The 21,255-nt window shown below is 35.1% G+C and overlaps 1 protein-coding gene across 7 annotated transcripts in view; it reads left to right on the forward strand.

The window, feature by feature from the left end:
• The window catches only part of Scaf8 (SR-related CTD associated factor 8), a 232,920-nt gene that overhangs the window by 100,605 nt on the left and 111,060 nt on the right, over positions 1-21,255 (forward strand). Inside the window, exon 22 of one of the 7 annotated variants that reach the window (XM_063232934.1) lies at positions 2,086-13,099. The exons of the other annotated variants lie outside the window; for them this stretch is intronic. The gene's annotated coding sequence lies outside the window, so the exon portion shown is untranslated. Of the gene's footprint in view, positions 1-2,085; positions 13,100-21,255 lie in introns of those variants that run through there. 7 annotated transcript variants of the gene reach the window in all.

Raw genomic sequence — 21,255 nt, forward strand, 5'->3', positions numbered from 1 at the left:
TAATAGCTATTGCTATGTCTAAATTGTGTAACAAGATCTGAGTAAACACCAGAACACTTAAAATAATGGAAGGAATAGACACATTTTGATAAAATACATCTTTATAAAACTATTCTAAAATTAGTTTGGATGTCACATCAAATTTAAATCCCTAAAATGTAGATTATAAATCAAACAGGATAGCACTGCCAACTTTTTAAGATTAACTTGTGATGCACATATATTTATTCTTGCACTAAAGGAATATGCAAAGAAAATCCAGTAATACTAGTATTGTCCAGTAGAATCTACTCAACTATACTATGAATTATTTCATTAAGAAGATGGATCTCAGGCTGCAGCTTAGTTGTAGAGCACTTGACTTGCATGGAAAAGACCCAATTTCAAAATCTGGGATCAAACAAAAAGGTAAAACAGTGCTGCGTTTCAATTGTGTGGAGGTTTTTTGGACTTAATTAAATATAGCCATTCTGAAAATGTATGTTGGGATGTCTTCTCACATCTGTTTGTAATGTTTTTAAAAAGAATAAACAGTGTTAGCATTTTTTTTGTTAAAATTTTCCCTCTATTGTAATACGACCATCACTATGCCACGTTAGTGATTTATTACATATTACAGATGGGTTTTCTATTTACCAAATAACTAATTTGTTGTTTTATTTCATATTATAACCTTCATATGTTTCTCTTTTTTTAAATGAATTAGCCAAATCTTTATTTGATCAAATTTAAAAACAGGTTTATATCTGACTAAAATCCAAGTTTTATGAGTACATATGGGTCCTTTTAGGTGTCTTTTAATAATAACTTCTAAAACTTCTATAGAAATATGATTAGAGAATTCTTAAACCCCTGCACACTTAAAATAACTGCTTGACACATAGTATTATTAGGTGTTCACTATGGCTAAAACAGAGGGCATTGATGTTGGTTGTATATTGATTGAACATAATTAAGGGAGTAAATGATGTATAGTTTGAGTCGGGGAAAATGCAGTGATACAGGTTTGGGAGTTTGAGATATAGATACATAGATATTCTTTAATAGAAATTTTTATACGTCCAAAGGCTCAATTCTTTAGCTTCATTTATGTTACTAGTCCTTGGTACCAGCCTTTGAACATTAATGTGCAATGCATTAGCTGGTGGCACATGTCCTGCTGTTCCCAGTGAATACCTGTCAAGGGAGATGATGCTGCCTAGTTTTAGGAAGAGCCATAAGACAGCTTCCTTCCTTTTGCTAATTGTGTTATGTCCATATAGTAACAATTTAGTGGGTAAAAAATAATATTACTGATAGCATTATTCAGTGAAATAGGTAGTCACACTTTGGAAGTAGATTTTTTTTTCCCATGGACTGAAAAAAGATTGATTTCTTTGAAATGAGAAAAAAGGCGTAGACTTTCTCATTAATATATTCATGCAAAAAATTTGCCATTGAAATAAATTACCACTTGGGTTGTATCTGACTCAATCCATTATATATGGGAAACCATAATTTGAGAAATAATTTTTCAAATTGTTACTGTACTTTCTCATTTGATATCAAGAATCTGGGAAGCAGTTTAGAATCAATTCATTCTAGAGTAAGTTTGTCAGAATTTGAGACCTTAAAGAAAAGGATATATTTTAGGGGAGAGAAACTATTTTTAACACAATTTTTTTGTTGTTACCAGGAATTAAACTCCTGACCTTGCACTTGCCAGGCAGGTGCGTATGCCAGTGAGCTATATGGGGGAGAGAAATTATTTAACTATCATGGATAGCCAAATCTGTTAAGATATGGAATGTAGAGATTTAAGATGTGTGTTCTAGTTCTAGAATCTAGATATGCATAGTTACCAGTTAAGAAAAACATTACAAGGCTCTTAGGGGTGGGGTCCACTGGAAGTCAAAATCCACAACAAGTGGTAGTTTGTGTACTTGTAGTCATTTAACATAACAGAACCTAAAAACAAAAAGTTCAGAACTTTTGTGTTTAGTCAGTAAGTTCTTGCTATTTTGTGTTTGTCATTTATTTCCCCTTTGTTCCAAACTCTTTAAGACAGTAACTCACCATTCCTTTTCTTCTTTCTTTTTTTGATAGCTTAAATGGTTGATGGTCTGGTGGCTAAAGAAAAGAATTATGGAGCAACCCACCATTCCTTGATTGGTGTCGAGTGCCCACTCAGGTACTCTGGTTCTCTGAACAGAACACCTAGTTCTGTCTGGAGATCATTGAGCTAGGTTGAATTTCTTTTTAATATGTTCAGATAATAACAGTTCAGCATTGTTTTAAGTGAACACTTCAGTTTTTTTCTTGGCTGTTTACACATTTAGTTTGACATTTAAACCACTGCCTTCTTTCTCTGTGAAAGCTCTTACCTGTTTATGAAACATACTGAACTTAGAACTTTCAAGTCTGATAGTTTTCTCACCAGGCCCAAATTGGTCTTCATTAGAAAAATGATTCCTTTAAGTGCTTCCTGTTACTAAGTAGAAATTACTCAGTGTGGAGAAGGAGAAGCTAGAGAATGCCTGTAATTTATAAAGCAGTACTATTGGAAATAACTGGCCTACAAAAGCTTTTATTTTAAATCACTGAGTCATTGTCATCTTCTGATTTATTGTATTTACCAGACCTTTAAAATTGCAGTCCGGTGTTCTTAATAGGGTCAAGACTGTGGTTTATTTTTAAATTTGCCTCCTCTTCTGGTCGAGAAATACCAAAGAATAATTTACTCACCATAAGGACAGAAGACAGAAGGATAGCAGTGAGCAAGAACAGTGCAGCAATTTGCTGTGCTTATATCTTTCCACATTTCTCCAGGTAGAGATGATAAGCCGCAATTTTAGCATTAAATCTGCAGTCTTCAGTCCTGGTTCTGAATGTTTTTACCCCACATAAAACAGTGTTATTTGCTTAACAGTTGTTTTAGTGTACACCTCTTAGTGGCTGTGTATAGACATGTGCTTAGTACTGGCCTCTGACCATTTTATAGTCAACCTTCAAGCAAGAAACCCAATTTTCTTAATGTTGTAGGATATTATAGTTTATTAAGCACTGCTCTAAACTTTCTGCCTCACCTGAGAGCACAAATAAGTATTATGTTTCAGAGAGCCATTGTGTATATAAGATTGATTGGTGAGAGTTCATGTGTGAAACACAAAGCAGATTTCTTAGAGTAATTTAGAAAAACAAAAAAATTTCTGACTCCAGGCATTTATCTGATTTGGAGATTAAATTTAGGAAGATCTCTTGAATGCTCTTGCTAGACTGCCTGATGTACACCTTAGAGCCATTTTTAATACTACAATTTATCTTAGTAAATGAGAATTAATAGCACTCCCAGTGCGTTTGTGCCACTATAATTATTCCAAACCCCTTCTGTTCTCTAAACACAATATGGTTTTGTTTTGTTTTGTTTTGTTTTGTTTTTTGTTTTCTGAGACAAGGTCTCACTATGTCGTTTACACTGCCCTTGAACTCACTAAGTGTTGAACGCTGAGTGATCTTTGTCTCAGCCTCATGATTGTTGGGATTACGGGTGTGCACCACCACATCCAGCCAACACAGTATGATTTAAAAAAAAAAAAACCTTCAAATTTTTTTTTTTTTTAACAGAACTGTTGAACTATTGAGAACCTAATGTGTTTTCTTTTGGCCTTCCCAAATCCTCACAATCTCAAGCCTTCATTGTTAATTAAGAATATGAAGCCCAGGGGAGGAATTCACATACTTTAGTGATTCTTTTCTTATAACTTGTACAGTACAAAGAATCTGGAACCTAGGGAAATTTACTATTACACTGCTAGCAATACTGGAATTTATTGTCATCTTAGGCTACAACACTAATTTTTAATCAGTGAAAAACCTATGGAAGATAGCATTTCTGTCCCTCCACCAGGAGACGCATATGACTTAACCCTTTAGCTAAGCAAAGACTATGAATCTATTCCAATATTCTCTACTGCTACACCCAGATCTTCCACGTTTCTCCAGGGAGTCACTAAGGCACAGTCCTAGCTCTGGAGTCTTCATTTCTGGTCCTAGAACGTTTACCACATAAAATAGTATGATTTGCTTAACATTTATTTTAGTGTCTTAGTAGTTTGCTATATGTTTTTTAGTTCTTAAAGTGATGTTACATGAATTATAATGTTGGCTGGGGATACAGCTCAGCAGCACCGCACCTGCCTACCAAGCACAAGGTCTTGAGTTTGAGCCCCTATTTTAAAAAAAAATTATTATTTTACTTTGCATTAGTAATCATCATGCAAGTATTATTCTGTCCTTGCTTTCACTTGCCATGAGATACAAAATCAAGCAATTCAATCATTCAAGTATTTGTGTTCCTGATTTCTTTGAAATTTTTTAAAGCAAAATTAGCAATATAGATAATATTTATTACCTCTTGGTTTTAACCATGTCATAATGTCCTAAGTGTTTCTGGCCTTAATTTCACCTCTTTATAGGGAAAGGAATCCTTAATGGAAATGTTAAGTGAAATACCTTTTGCAGTTTGTTATAGGATGACTTTAGCCTTGTCAATAAAATTGTTTTAAATATTGTAAACATTCTAGTACATGACTTTTGAACCCAGTTAATTTGTCTTGTAACATCTTTTGGATGTTAAAACTTTATTTTGAAAACTTAAGGAGCAGTTTACTTTTTTGAACTATTGGAAGAAGTTTTATAAGGGAACAGAATTGAAAACTCAGAAAAAGGGAACTAAGATGGCATACTTGATACAGGTTAAGAAAAACAGCACTGTTTAACATGGAACTATGCCTAGATTTTTTTCTGAAATGAAAAAGCCAAACTTTACGTTAAACTTTTGTGTTTATGAAGTAATGGACCAAGAAACGAATATCCGATGTAGTCCAAGTATCCCAAGTGTATAGTCATAGCAATGCATATGGCCTTGCCAACTTTTTTAATAGAGCATACCTTCAAAGACAATCTATTTTGTTATAAGGGAAGAATTTTTAAAAAGTGTCAGAAACTTGTCCACTTTGGGATGGGTGAACTCTGAAGTGTCTAGTGAAATCTGTAAATTGATGTTTTTCAATCAATAAACATGAACCAGAAATTGAAACCTTTAAGCTTTTAAACTGTAATTGAAATTGTATTGCTTCTTTGTTTTCAGTTGTTTTGTTTTGGGTTGGTTTTTGAGACAGGGTCTTACAATATAGCTCAGGCTGGCCTTAAACTTGTGGCAGTATTCCTGCCGCAGCCTCCTGAGTTCTGGGATTTCAGGCATGTACCACCACACTAGCACCTAGACTTCTGTTGTACTCCTTTTCTTGACTCATATATCTCTTAGTTTGGTTCCAAATCATGTACAATGTGCACTTTTTATTTCCTTTAAGTCAATAGAGACATAACCTGACAGCTTTAGAGATGATCCTTAATTTATTCCTAGGTGGATGTGTCTGCAGTAAAAGGTCTTACTCACTTGGATATAGTCCTAGATATTATTTTATATAGTCAGGTTTTGAGTGAAGTGAATGTCCTTTATCTTAGCCTGTCATAGCACAGACTTCAAGAGTGCATGTCAAGTTGTAGTTAGAGAAGCACTGGAATAATGTCACACAAGTTGAAACATTGAGAATTTAGAATTTCAGTTTCTTGACTTTGATTGGTAAAGGTAGCAGATCTGAAAGTGAAATCCAACTTAAGTTTTCTTTATTTGAATGATCTTACCCAAAGATTATCTCTTTCAATACTGAGTTTAACTACAAATGATGGTAGAGCTCAAGGGAATTCTCTTTAGCTGTTGAGAGGGATAAGGACCAACAGTAGTTTCTATGCATTGGGAAAAATTAACCCTGTTAAGCAAAGGCTTTTTCTTAGATTTACATGGTACAGGTGAAAATCTTTTTTTTATCTGGTGTTGTTTTAGCTTATCTGATACAGTATTTTGTCAGAGTATTTGATCTCTTCAGAAAGAGTCCTCTTCACTTTGATGTATGCCACTACCTCAGTGCACTGAGAACCAGTGCATCTGCACCCTTGTTAGGAAATCATAAGATTGTTAAAAACATATGGCAGGTCTTTAAGAATTAAAGACTATTTAGTAGATAAAGTTTAGGGGAGGTAAACTTAGCTTCAGTATCTTCCAGTTAGTCACTTCTTACAATGTACTGTAATTAAACTGTCAGAATCCAAAGTATCTATGCTAACTTTTCTAGATTCTGAGCACAAATATTAATACAGAGTAATACCTAGCAGAATATGGATGTTCGTATGACAGTTTTTCAATGATGATGCCTAACTTAAATTTTAGATTTTTTTGGTCTTTAATAAAAATCAGATACTGATTGTAGTGAATAAAATTTGAAATACAGCATCGTCCTGTCAAAAACTTTGCAAAATTGTGACTAATTTGTATATTATGTTAAAAAATAAATTCAATTTTGTTGTTACAACTTTTTCTAGAAAACAAAATGTTCTTCTGAGAGGATATTTTCCTGCATTCCTTAAAATTTATTTATTTATTTATTCATTTATTTTGTCTTCGTCTTTCTCTTTTTGAGGCAGCAACTCACTGTGCAGTTGAGGCAGCCCTGAGCTCACTTTGTAGCTCAGACTGGTGTCAAACTTGCAACGATCCTCCTGCCTCAGCCTGCCAAGTACTGCGATTACAGGGGTGTGCCACCATATCCGGCAGAATATTCTCTTAGATAACCCTGTTCCTAAAATTGTTAGAATATTTTGATGAAGGTCCTTCAGTGATTTCTTACGGTTCACGTTCCTTTTATGTTTTTCTGGAGAGCTAACAAAGGGAAAATGCTTATCTCTTAAAGTCTTGAAGGAAAGTATTTCCAATACACATTTTTGCTTGTTTCCCTGGGAACATGGCGTCTCTTATTTACAAAATTATTGCAAAGCTTTCTCACTTAAAACATTTAGCATATTCCCCTAAGGAGAGGACCTTGTCTCCTTTTCTCATGGCACAACTAAAAGTGGAAATACTTCGTTTCAATAGCCCATTGTAGTGCCAGTGGTTCTTAAGTAAGCGTGACTGTACTTCTTTCTTTCTGTCAAAGTACAGTTGTCTCCTTCCTCCTAGGGAACATTTTAGAAATTTTGGGGTACTTTTTTTTTATTGTCACTAGTGGCTACACCTGGCAATGCAGTGAAGTTTTGAGGTTGTGATTGCTGCTAGATACTCTGCAGTGCACAGAGTAGCCCCACCTTGTAATAAAGAACTGTCTGTGTCTTTGTAAAGGATGTTGAGGCTGAGAAGTCTTGCTCCAGTTTTAGGAAAATATATTACTTCTTAGATCCAAAGCTAATTGCTGTGCATTCTACTTCACATGGGACACTACTTCATTATATTTTTTTCCTGTATTTTTTACCTTGTTGACGTCAGTTTTTCCTGTTAATGTGCATACTTATAAAAAATAAAACTTCTCTTAACTTTGTTATATTCTTAATTATTGGCACCTTTATCTTTGAACAAACAGTATGTGTATTTTTTCTGTTTATCTTTTTATTTCTCAGTGCATTGGAATCAACTTTTTGACCTCACTAGTTCATTGAAATTGCTCTTTCTAAAGTCATTGAAATTGCTCTTTCTAAAGTCATTGTAATTTAACAATCAAACCTAGAAGGGCATTTCCCTTATCTTCTTGATAGTTTAGCTGCATTTAGTGATAATAAGGATTTTCTCTCAAATTTATGCTTGTCTGCCTTTTAGACCACTGTCTTGTGTGTCCTTGTCAACCTTTTCCCAGTCAAGTTTCACACTTACTGTGGGACTGATACCATCCAATTACATGTATTCACTCAAGACCAATGTATGAGTAGCCACACCACTGAGATCCAGATCGACCTAAATTTCTGTAGGTTTCTACCTAGATATTTCATAAGCATCTCAAACTTAACCACCGTATTTTTTCTCCTGAATTCTTGACAAAAATGTATTTTCCATGATCTCAGAGCTAGTCATTCTCTTTCATACCTATAAGACACCTGTGACAAGTTCATAAGATTTTTTTTCACTAAACTAATTGCAGTTCTCATTTCCACTGGCCTTTCCTCTAATGTGATCGTCCATTGTCTATTTGACTGTCCCAATGGCTCCAAAGTATCGTGCAGGCTCAAGATTGGTAAATGCGTCTTCTCTAATGCTTAATAATTTTCCAGAATTTTCCTGGAGAAAGTATAGTCTCTGGAGTTCTATTGCCAGGTTTTGAATTGAGAGCAAATATTTTTAGTGCCTCAAAATTCTCGATGGGGTTAAAGATGTTACTACCAATCTTATATGGTTGAGATAGGGTTAAGTAATTAAATTCATGTAATCTATTTGGAACAGTTTCTGGCATATGAATACACAAATATTATTGTAGTGGTATCATTATTGATATTATAGAATACATCTGAACAAACCTACCAAAAGCCCTTCACTGGTGTGATAAACTCTGAAATAAAATCCAAACTACTGAGTCTGGTATGCTGATCTCATTTTGATCTAACACCAATTTATCTAGCCTTTTGTAAACATCGTGTTTCAGCAGTTTGATATTATCAACAGTTTCTCCAGAGTGCTTTGCTACTTATCTTACTATCTCTTGTGACTGAAATGCTAGCCTCACCTATAAAGTAGTGGGCTGTTTGAGAACAGGAATCAGATCTTACCTTCCCAATGCTTGTCTTAGTACACATTTAAAAGTGATAAATGAATATCAAAAAGAATTAAAAGAAAACACTACACACACACTTGAGATCTGAAAAGATTACTTCTTTACTACACACAGCCTTGAACAACTTCAGTATCACTGGGCAGCTAATTAAAAACTTGTAATTTCAGGGTCCCTGCACAACTTTGAATCACAATCTATTTTTAAGAGAGGGTCGGGTGGCTTGTAGCAGATGAATTTGAGGAACGGTGCTGTAGTTTTCCTTTTCCCTAATACATTCTTTAAGAATCATTACTAGTCCTGTGTGCTCCTTGCTTCTGATGAGGACAATCTTTTTAATAATCCTCATTAGTTACACAAAAGTGTTTGTCTTGGTACTGGGGATCGAAATGGATGCTCTGTCATTGAGCTATAACCCTTAGCTTTTTTAAGATTTGGAGACAAGATCTTGCTAAGTTCACAAGCTGGCCTGGTACTTGTGATCTTCCTGCCTCAGCCTCTTAAGAGTGCTGGGATTACAGCCATGCGCCACCATACCCACTTTTTGGAGTTTTTTGTGACACCATCTCTAGTAATTGTAACAAAAGCTTGGAGTGCATTTTTCTTTTTCTTTTAGAGAGAATATAACAATAATAAAGCAAACTAGAACAGAACAGTGCAAGTGGCAATACAGAAATTCAAAACAAGACAACAGGAAATCAACAGTGGTTACCATAATGTGACTGGCTTACTTCAAAATAGCCATACTATCCCACACAATAAAATCAATCCAAACAAAAGAATCAAAGTGTTACAAGACTTAAAACAAGGTAGCAGGAAATCAATGATGTCTACCACAATAATGTGTCTTGTTTTCCTCAAAATAGCTGCCCATATCTTCACACATAATGAAATCAAGCAAAACAAAACAGAATAAAACTAATCAGAACAAAAAAAAAATGAGAACATTACAGGACTTCAGAACAGCATAAAAGGAAATCAACAATTGCTACCATAATGTCTCTTGGTTTCTTCAAAATAGCTGTCCATACCTTCACATGTAATAAAATCAAACAATACAAATAGAGTAAAACCAATCAAAACAGAATGAAAGCATTGCAGGACTTCAAGATAATAGGATGAACAATGGCTACTATAATGTCTTTGTTTTCTTCAAAATAGATATCCATGCTGTTACACATAATAAAAACAAAGGAAATGAATGAAAGCCTTATAAGACTTGAAGATGATAGTCGAAAATTGTTACCATAATGCATCCTATTATCTTCAAAATAGCTGGCTGTACCATCAAGACAGTAGTAAAATGTCTAACACAATAAAACCAAACCTAGGGGCTGGAGGTTTAGCTCAGCAGCATAAGTGCCTGCCTTGCAAGCAGGCAGTCGTGAGTTCAATCCCCGGTACCGATAAAAAGGAAAAAGACCAAAAAAAAAAAAAAAAAAAAACCAAACCTAACAAAATTATGAATACAATACAAGAATTCAAAACAAGATAATAGAAAATTAACGGTGGTTATGAGTTTCCCTTTTTAGGCATTTTCTCCTCTATCACTTTCATAATATCTATTACGATTTTTGGATCCCACTAACTCCAATTTTTTTATGCTAGGGAGATAACTCAGTGTTCACCTGTGTCATTCCAAACCATTTCACCCATAAGCATGATCTCCAGTTGTATCCATTTACCTACAAAAGCTTTGAGATTATTCTACTTTATAGCTGGTTAGCTTTCCATGGTATGAAAATACTGTATCTTTCTTATCCATTCTGTGGTGGATGGGCAAGTTACCCTTGCCTTTTTCTGGTTTCCTGTCATGTGGAACAATTATTTTCTCTCCTTTGATTTTCAGTCTGAATTTCCTTTCAAGTAAAATGTGTCTTGTACAAGTGTATTTATGGATCTTGTTTCTTGATCTACTCTCCCTGTGTTTTTTAATTGCTAAATTAAGGCCATCTACATGGTTCCTCTCTGCCATGCTATCTTCCTGATGTTGCCCTGCACTTTTCCTATTCATTCAATTGCCTATCTTACTTGGTGATTCTCCTCTGTTGTTCTGGAACCATGGTGGTCATCTTTATCTCTCTAGACTATTCTTCAGCACTCTCTAGGGTTGTTTTGATAGTCATAAATTCTTTCAGTTCTTTATTATGGAAATGTCTTATTTTTCCATCAATTTTGAAAGATAGTTTTGCAGGTTACATCAATCTGGGTTGGAAGTTATTTTCTCTGAGAATTTGAAACACCACTGCAAACTCTTCTTAACTGGATGGTTTGTGTTGAGAAGTCTGCTATGATTCTGGTGGGTTTTCCTCTATAGGTGATCTGTTTCTTTTCTCTTAACAGCTTTTAATATTCTGTTTTTGTGCTGAATTTTTGGAATCTTGATCATTGTATGTCTAGGGGTAGATATATTTTGGCTACGGCTAGTTGGAGTTCTGTATGCCTCGCTTATCTGAATGCCAGATGCTTTTCCATGTTTGGGAAGTTTTCTGCTATTACTTCTGTAAATAGTCTCTTTATATCATTTGTGTTAACCTCTCCTTCTTCACTGATACCTATTACTCTTAAATTACTATTCTTTGCATCATCTTTCAGCTGCTGAATTATTATTTCCTGGTTCCTTGTTGTTTTTAAGAGATCTTTCCTTTCACAATCACTAGCTGAGATTTGTCTTTAAGGTCTGAAATCCTGAATCTCTTTTAGGTGGTTTTGCCAGCTTTTGATCAACTTTTTAATTTCCTGGATATCTCTTTGAATCTGTTTCATACATTGTAAATCCTTCCTTCATTTTTCATTCAAGGTTTCTATCATTTTTGTATGCTCTTCTTTAATTTATGTCTTCTCAGATATGCTCAGCTGTTCTTTCATTATGTTTGTGGATTTCTTCTTTTACCTTTGAGATGTTATTTCTGATCTGATTAATTTTACAATCTCATGAAGTTGTTTCTTCAGTTGCTATCCTCTCAGAGATTTCAGGTATGTGACTTCTGTTTTATTCCATGACTATCTCCCAGATTTGTTCTGTGTGGCCTGGAGGCCTGAGATTGCCTTTAGTTCCTTCATTGGACAGGCACCTGAGTTTCTCTGAACCCAGGTTCCCAGGGAGATAGCAAAGCATGGGGCAGGCTTTTCCAGACTTGTGCAGCTACACTGAGCCTTCCCTGATGGCCAGGGGTGCGTGGTGGCAGGACTGCTGCTTCTCTTAGCCTGCATGTCTACACTGGGACTCCCCTGATGGTGGCAGGCACACAGGGGTTTGTCTGTCTGATTCTCCTGGTGGGTGCTGGCTGCCCAAAGGAGGCAAAGGTCTCCAGTGGTGACCTGTGGGTGCCCTGGGCAGATCTTGCTTTATGTGCCTCCTGGCACTGACTGCCTGCAGGAAGCAAGCCTTCTCTGGAGTGGATTTTTCACATAGGTATTTTTATCTACCTTTGAATGGAAGTTCATTAAGTTGGGATGGAAGGCTATAAAGTTGAACTAGAGCATAATTACTTTGATTGCTTTGGTATTTTTTGATGGGCTTCTGAAAGTTTATCTTCCAACTCACTTTTATCTAGTAGATACTGGCAGTGTACTCATAAAAGTCTTAATGATAAAGGAGAGTAAAACTATTGGAAACATCAAGGCTTTGTTACTTAAAAGTTACTGTAAGCCTTGTTCCTTAGCTCAAGCATATTGAATGATTTTATCAGTTTTTAGATTCACATACAGGCTTGAGTGCTTTGTATTGTATAATATTTCATTCATAGTGTTAAAGTTTCTATAAAGATTTTCCCCTTTTTAATTGATAGGTCTAAAAAAATGACAAAGTTAAAATCAAACTCAGATTTCCACATTATTTCCCATATTCTTTGGAGCTGTTTATAAAACTATTTTAAACATTAAATTTTCAACTTGTTTGTAAAACTCAAATATAGATGTTTGAGGGACCAAAGTTGGAGAAAGCATTTTACAGTATTGAACATTGGAATGGAATCAAATTCATACTAAGTTGAGCATATACTATTGGAGAGTAAATATTTCAAGTACCTTGATAGCAGTTGGTGGTAGGGGAAAGGTATTAGGGTACTAATAGAACAGAATCCCTGCCTTCATGGAATTTACCTTGTAATGAGTGTCAGCCAGTAAAACAGATTTCATTGTAACATACAGAGTGCCAAAGCAGAAGGATATGGAGAGATATATAGGTCATAAAGAAAGGGTACCAGTCATTAGATTTTACTTAGAAGACACATTTTTGTTTCAACAAATTAGGGCCTTCAGTCGGTACTCTCCTCTGCAGAAATAAAGATGAGGAATGTACTGTATCTACCTGGGAAGCATGTTTGAGTATTAAGCGAAAATGCATGTGCATTATATTTACAATAAAATGCAAACAACAGACATCAATCACGGCAGAAAAAGCATGTGTAGTGTTAAGTTCACTCAGACTGATTGAATAAAGAAATGTTAAGTGGCAGTTGCTCTGAAAAGAGTCTTTGTCTTTTGAGTTTTGGTTCCCACCCTCTCTTTTTCTTTTTCTTTTTCTGTAGCTCCGGTGCATAGATTTGAAGGAAACATCTCTAAAAAATCATAGCGATCAAATTTAGATATCTTTTATGTTCTTTTTCTTCTATTGCCCTATCTTTCTCTTCTGTTCTAGAATAATAATTGCTGGTAACACAAGACCCAGACTGTGGGCTGTTTGCCTTAGCAGTTTTATGATTCAAAATTCTCTGCCCCTTCAAATTAGATTATTTTTAAAAGCCTGTTACCCCTAATTATTTACAATGAAAGTTATATTGCTTGAAAATTTTTATTTTTATAAACATAAGTTCTGGATTGATGATTTACATTTTAAGACTTTTACTAAAATAATGAGGATTTTAGCAAATACAATTTGGTAAAAATTTTAAATAGTGTTTTGAGATACATCATTTTTTAAAAATTCCCATCTCCTTCCTCTTTCCATTTACTAAAGCTTTGTTTCCATTTCTTCCTTCCTCTTTTTTTTTTTTTTGTTTTTTCTTTCTTTCCTTCCTCCTCTGCACTCCCTTGTTCCCCTTCCCATTTAAAAATGTTCTCCCAGTATCTCCACATTTATCCTCTGTTATGCTCCTTATTTACCCTGTGGGTTTCTTATACCAGAGAAACAGTGCAATATGTAAAGTTGCATGTCTGATTTGTTTCACATAAGATTGTGTTCTCAAGGTGCATCAAATTTACTAAAAATGACTCTTATCATTTTTTGTGGCAGAATACCACATTGTATATAAATACATTTTTCCTTATTCATTCATCTTTTGATAGATATCTGACTATTTCTAACATTTAGCTATTATAAATTTTGCTGCTGTAAATATGGGTATACATATATAACTGTGGTATGATACTTTTAACTTTTGGGGGAAGGTACTTGGAAGGGACGTAACTGAACAAAATAGAACCCTTAGTCTTAGTTTTTTGAGGAATCTCCATACGGATTTCTCATATCAGTGTATATCCCCATTGGCAATGGAGAAGGGTTCCTTTTCCAGCCTTGCCAGCATTTGTTGCCGGTTAATTTCTTGATAACAGCCATTCTTTCTGGAGTAAGATGGAATCTCAGTGTTGTTTTAAATTGCATTTCTCAAATGACCAATGATGTTGAGCATTTTTTGTATAGTTATTTGTATTTGTTTGAGAAAGGTTTATTCATTTCTGATGCCCATGTTTGGATTAAGATTTTAAAGTTAGAGGGGCTGAGTATTTTTAGTTCTTTATGTTTGTACATGTTAATCCTTTGGGAAACAGCAGACAAAAAAATTTTTCCCATTCTTTGAGTTAACACTTCACTCTGTTGGTAATTTCATCTGTTGTGCAAAAGCTTTTTAATTTGATGTGATTTGTGTTGATTGTTAATATTTCTTATGCAATAGAGGTTTCATTCATAAAATCTTTGCTTATTCCTATATCTCCTACAGTTTTACCTACTCTGTCTTCCCGCAGATTGTTTCTGTTTTTATATTTGAATATTTGATTCATTTTGATTTTAGTTTAGTGCATAGTGAGTGACGTAAGTTTCAGTTTTCAGCATGTGGATAGCCAGTTTCCCCAGGACCATTTATTGAAGAGGCTATTTTTCTTCCATTGTAGGTGTTTTGCCCCTTTGTCAAAAATAAAGTAGCTAGTATGCTTGGAGTAGTTTCTGCACCTTGTAATCTGTTGCATCCTCGGATCTATCTTTTTGCCAACACCATGATGTGTTTTCACAGTAGCTTTGTTGTATATCCTCAAATCACGGATTGTTATTTCCCTTCTTGCTCTTATTGCCCAGAATTGCTTCTCCTCTTTTATTGCTTCTAGATGAATTTTAGGATTGTTTTCTCTAGTTCTGTGAGGTGTACTATTAATATTTTGATCAGGATTGTATTATATCTGTAATAGTTTGGGGAATGTGGCCATTTTTATTAAATTGGTTCTGCCTATCCAAGAACAGGAGATATTTTTTTGTTTGTTTGTTTTCTGATACCCTCTTAATTTGCTTTTTCAGAGTAGTGTAGTTTTCAATGTAAAGGTCTTTCACTTCCTTTATTAGATTGATTCTTACGTGTTTCATTTTTCTTAATGCTTTTGTAGAAGTTATTTCCCTAATTTTTCTCTTAGTTTGTTAGAGGAGTGCTATTTACTTTTGAGTGTTGGTTTGTATACGGCTGTACTATTGAATTTGTTTATTGATTCTGGGAGTCTTTTGGTGGATATTTTGGTGTCTTCTATGTAGGGGTCATGTCATCAAGAAAAAATTTTTTTTTCCTTTCCTATCCATATTATTTTTATTTCTTTGTCTAATTGGTCTGGCTCATGTTTCCAGAACTATACTGAACAGGAGTGGTGATAATGGGCATCTTTGTCTTGTTTCTGTTTTTAGAGTGAAAGCTTTTAGTTTTTGACCAAATGTATAATGTTGGATGTTGGCTTTTATCAGATTGAGATAAAGACATATTCTAATTTTCTATAGAGTTTTTTAAAAAAAATTTTGATTGGATGTTGGACTTGGTCAAATCCTTTTTCTTCATTTTTGGGTTGATCATGGGGGTTTTGTCCTTGGTTCTGTTAATGTGATATACTTACATTTATTGATTTGGAATGAATCCTACTTGGTCAGGGTGTATAATGTTGGTGACTTTCTGCATTCTGTTTGCCAGTATCTTATTGAGGATTTTTACATATTTATTCATTAAAGCGATTGGCCTGTAATTTTTAGTTGGATCCTTCTCTGGTTTGGATATCAAAATAATGCTTTCTTCCAGGAATGAGTTTGGGAGTATTGCTTCCCTTTCAATTTCATGCAAGAGTTTGAGGAGTGCCATTAGATCTTCTTTAAATTTCTTGTAGAATTCAGTAGTGAATCCATCAGGTCCTGGGCCTTTCTTTGTTGATAGGTTTTGTAATTCTTTAATTTCATTGATACTGAGTTATTTAGAATTTTTATATCTTCTTGAGTCAGCATCTGTGTTTCTGCAGGATCTGTTTTGATCTTGCCCTTTTCATTCCTAATTACATGGATTTGTGTCTTTCCCTTTTTTCATAAGGTTGGCTAAAGGTTTGTTTATTTCATTTACTGTTTTAAAGAACCAGCTCTTCGATTCATTCTTTGCTTTCTTAATCTAAATTGTGTTAATTTCTGCTGTGATATTTATAATTTTTCTATCCTGTTTGATTTGAGTTTAACTTGCTTTTTTTTTTTCTTTTTTCCTAGAAACTTGATGTTCAACACTAGGTTGTTTATTTAAGTATGTTCTGTTTTTCTGATTCCAATTGTGAGAATTGACTGCTATAAATTTCCCTCATAGGGAAATTTTACTGTGTCCTATAGATTCTGGTATGTCATACTGGAATTATTGTTTAGTTGTAGAAGCTATCTAATTTTTTAATTTCATTTTTGATCCATTTGTTATTCAGGAGGGTCTTAATTTCCATGTGTTTGTGGGATCATATAGCTTATTTTACTGTTGATTTCTAATTCATTGCACTATATTCTGATAATATGTGTGAGATAATTTCAGTTCCTTTGCATTTACTTAAGCATGTTCTATGAGCCAGTATGTGTATTTTGGAGAAAGTCCTGTGTGGTGCTGAGAAGAATGTGTATTCTGATGTTGCCAAAACACTGGGTACCTACTAAGTCCATTTGTTTAAAGGTTTGGTTCAGGTCTGATATGTCTTTGTTAATTTTTTTATCTAGTTGATTTATTTGTGACAGTGGAGTGTTCAGGGTTCCTATCACTATCGTGTTAGTGGTGATCTGATTTTGCATATGCATTAATGTTTGTTTTATATATTTCAGTGCACTGGTATTTGATGCATAGATATTTATGATTGTTATCTCTTCCTCTTGGATCATTTCCTTAATCACTATACAACAAATGTAGTAATTTTGTTTCTTGTGATACTTGAAATCCACTTTTTCTGCAGAGAGTAGCTACTCCTGCTTTTTCTCAGGCTTTTTTTTTTTTTTTTTTTTCTGGAGTATTGTAATCTATTCTTTACCTTTCAGTCTGTGGATTTCTTTTTGAGTTAAATTTGTTTTTTGTGTGCAGTACATTGTTAGATTTTGTTGCTTGATCCATTCTTCCAATCTGTTTCTTTCAATAAGTGAATTGAGATCCCTTACATTGATAGTTGTAACTGATACATATATTGACTTATCCTTGTCATACTATTTTCCTGTTGTTCTCTCTTTCTCTTTTTAATTGCTTGCCTCCCTGGTGGATTCATTCTATTGAGATTCATAGAATTGTTGTCTCCATTGTTTTTTTTTTCCTGGAGTATCCTTCACAATGTTTTGGAGTGCTGATTTGGTGGTCATGAACTTCTTCAGTTGCTCTTTATCATGAAAGTATTTGTTTCTCTAGATTTGAAAGATAATTTTACAGGGTACATCAGTGTGGTTTGGAGGTTGTTTTCTTTTAGGGCTTAATACACTTCACAAAAAACTCTATGATTTGAGAGTTTGTGATGAGAAGTCTGGTGTGATTCTGATGAGTTTTCTTTTATAGGTGATTTTTTAGTTTCTACAATATTGCTTTTAATAGTCTGTTCCTGTGGTGAATTTTTGGAGTCTTATATGCATTGATTTTGTTGTTGTTGTTGGTTTTTTTTGTTTTGTTTTCCTGATCATGGCTAATTGGATCTTGGTATGCCTCACTTATGTCCATGTTAAATTTTTTTCCTTCTTATGAAGTTTTATGCCATTACTTCTGTGAATAGGTTTTTATGTCCTTTGTGCTGATTTTTCATTGATTCCAATTAATCTTACATTATTTATTGTATCATCTAGCAGCTGTTAAATTAATTTTTCATGGTCCCTTGCTATTTTGATTGTTGCTAACCACAACCCTGTTTTCTATTTCTGAGAGTCTCTTTACATTAATTGATTCTACTGCATATACTTTCAATAGAATTTTTAATCTCCTCACTATGGATTTGATTCTGTTTTATGCAATCCTATTCTTTCCTATGTTGGTCACTCATGGTTTCATCACTTTCCTAAGCTCCTTTATTTTTTAAAAATTGTGTTTATTCTAGATTCACTAGCTGTGTCCTTCATTATGGTCATCTCTTTAGTTACCTGTGTAATTACTTCTCTCTCTTTTTTTCCCCTACAGACTCATTCATTTGCTTTATTACTTCCACTGTTACCAAAAGTGTAGCTGGGTGGCTTTTGATTTTTTTATACCTCAGTGCCTGCCAGATCTTCCTTGGGCTGACTGAAAGTCTGGGGTTGCATGTTGCTTCCATGTTTTCTCATTTTCTTTTCCTTTCTTGTCTTTTCTTTTATAAATTTGTTTTGCATTGATGCTTGTAAATTGCTTTGTTATGTCGCTTTATTTCTAGTAATGAGACCTTTGGAAAATAACAACTTTTCAGAAATGTCTTCTAGGTGTTTCTGACTTTTTAGTCTGCCCCAAGATCCTACCTCTTGTTTATTAGGGATAAAAGGTTGCTGCCTGTTAGGCCTAGCACCCAGTTCTTTAGAACCAAACTATGGAATTGTTTATGACCCTTGTATTGACATACAAGGAAGAATAGTTCAGAAAATTATATATAGCAAATATAGTTCAGAAAGATCAGAAAATTATATAGTAAATAGGTGTCCTCTCAATAGAATGGGATATACCCTAAGGTGAGAAAATTTAAAAGAGACAAAAGGAAAAGTGGAGAAATAAGAGAAAGAGATTAGAAACATATCTGAAGGACAAAGGAAGATTACCCAAGCTTCCGAAACTAGTGAGGAAGACAGGAGAAAAAGAAAGAAGAGGAAGAAGAAAAAAGGAAAACAAAAAGGCAAGAACAAAACAAATCGAAAAACAATGTTTATACTTGTAAAAAAAAAACAAAAACAGAAAAATAAGAACAAACAAAAAGAAATTTCTCTGATTTCTAGCTTATGGTTATCTTCTGGGGTCTGCAGTTTTATGGTGGTATTCAATTCATACTGTGACTGATGTCACTGGTCTACAAGGAGGCAGCCTAGATCTGTGCCTGATAATTCCAGCAGTAGGATTAGGGCAGGGTGCTGATTGTAGTGTTTTCAAATCCACAGGAGTTAAGGCTGATCCTGGCCTCTGATTGTGGGGTTGGGGCCAGAGTCATTCAGCCCACAGCATTCTGGTTGTGTCTCGATGGCCTACCATAGCTCCCCAACCTTGGATTTGGTTGTCTCTCAGCCAGCCACTGAGTGCCAGGTTCACTTGGCTCCTCCTCAAAAGTGATGCCTACCAAGCACCCTCTCCAGGGAAGCAGTTTCCTGGACTGTAGTCATTCACCAGACGTCGTAGCAGAGAGCATCCACTGCTTCATTCCACTGGTGTATCTTTCCCTGGAGGACTCAAGTCATCCGCCCTCACTGTGTCTCTGTAGATTCTATCCTTTCTGATGCTGAGAGCTGGGAGCCGGGGAGAAAGCACAATTTACCTTCTCCTCCTTCTGCAATGAGGTCCGTCTCTTGACTGTTTCTGTGTGCTCCTGTTTTCCCTTTCTGGTCCTAGGGCATCTGCCTCCCTCCTTTTCTTTCCCAGGACGTTATTTTCCAGTGTCTGGATTCCGAATCTTGTTGAGGTTGAGTTACTGCTGCTTACTGCCCTGTCATCTTCCCAGAAGTCCTCTTGAGACACATCTTTATAATATTTCTGATGAACCATTGATTATAATAAATATATCCAACAGACTGCTTTAATGCTTTCTTTCTTCAGCCTCTGTGTATCATATTTGCCATTTATATTCTTGAGCAACTCAGCTTCTATTTTTGAAACACAGGCAGTATTTAATTAGGGTGTCTTATCCTGTCACTGCTGTTCACATCTACACTACTGCCTAGGGCAGACATATAGATAAGCATGCTGGCAAATAATTTTTAATAAACCAGCCCATCCTTTTCACAAAATACCAAAAAAGATTACTGGCTGCTGCTGGCAAGTTTACAATGAATTTGAAATATTCTGTAATATGCATTCCAGATAAGTTTGCCAAGAACTGATTCATAATTCCTCACACAAGTGTCCTCATGTGCCAGAGATGATCTTTTGAGAAAAACTTTATAAAAATCTTTCTATAGCCCTAAAAGAATGTATCTTACTTTCTGATTTGTTGTAATAAAACAAATCATATTTAGTGTACATGTAAATAAATCCATTTATTTTCACAGTATGAAATATATTATTACCATGCTGCTTTGCTTGACATTTTATACTTGTATTTTAAAAAGATACTGATTCAGCATCAAGCTCAGGCTGTTACATTTAGCAGTCAGCAACATAGGAACTGAAAAAGAATGCAGATTAAAATCCTTTGTTGAAGGGCTGGGGATTTAGCTCAGCGGCATAAGCACCTGCCTTGCAAGCAGGCGGTCGTGAGTTCGATCCCAGGTACCGATAAAAACGAAAAAGACAAAAAAAAAAAAAAAATCCTTTGTTGGGATGCTTTATACTCTCCAAGATTGGGAACTAAATTACCTGTTAAACATTTAGTCACAACTATAGTCCTCGAGGTTTTTTTGTCCATACACATGAGTGTTGTCTAAAACATGTCCACTTTTTAGACCCTGCTGCCACTTGGCTTAATTCACAGATCTGCTGTAACTAGTAACTTGCCTGACTTCTCTGGCTCTCCTTTCCTGCTAAGCTTTGTTTGTTTGTTTTGGTACCAGGAATCACACAGGACCTTGTACTTGTCAGCAGGTACTTATGCCACTGAGCTAAGTGGCATAAGTACCCCAGCTCCTGCTAAACTTTGTATCCCGGGAATGATTAAAACCTTCCATCACTGCCATAGCTACTACTGCTGGAACCATCATAGCCACTTTGATTTCACTGTTTGGCAAAGTGTGGCCTCCAGCTCCAGAGCTGGTGCTTCTAACATTTCCGCCCTTTGTGGGTCCAAAATTTGAATATTATTCCACTTGCCAAAATCATTGTGATTTCACATGATTCCACACCTCCAAAATTGCTTTCATTATTACCAAAATCATTGTTGCCGTCCACACTGCCACCATTTCCACCACCACCACAACTGCCACCAAAGCCACCTTGACCACTGAAGTTTCCTCCATAACCAAAATTGTCATGGCCACCATCAAAAGTTATAGAACTGCTTCCACCTTTCTGTCTAG

Source organism: Cavia porcellus, unplaced genomic scaffold, assembly GCF_034190915.1.
Source record: "Cavia porcellus strain 051 isolate PalLab524CR breed Dunkin Hartley unplaced genomic scaffold, mCavPor4.1 scaffold_22, whole genome shotgun sequence".
Taxonomy (NCBI): domain Eukaryota; kingdom Metazoa; phylum Chordata; class Mammalia; order Rodentia; family Caviidae; genus Cavia; species Cavia porcellus.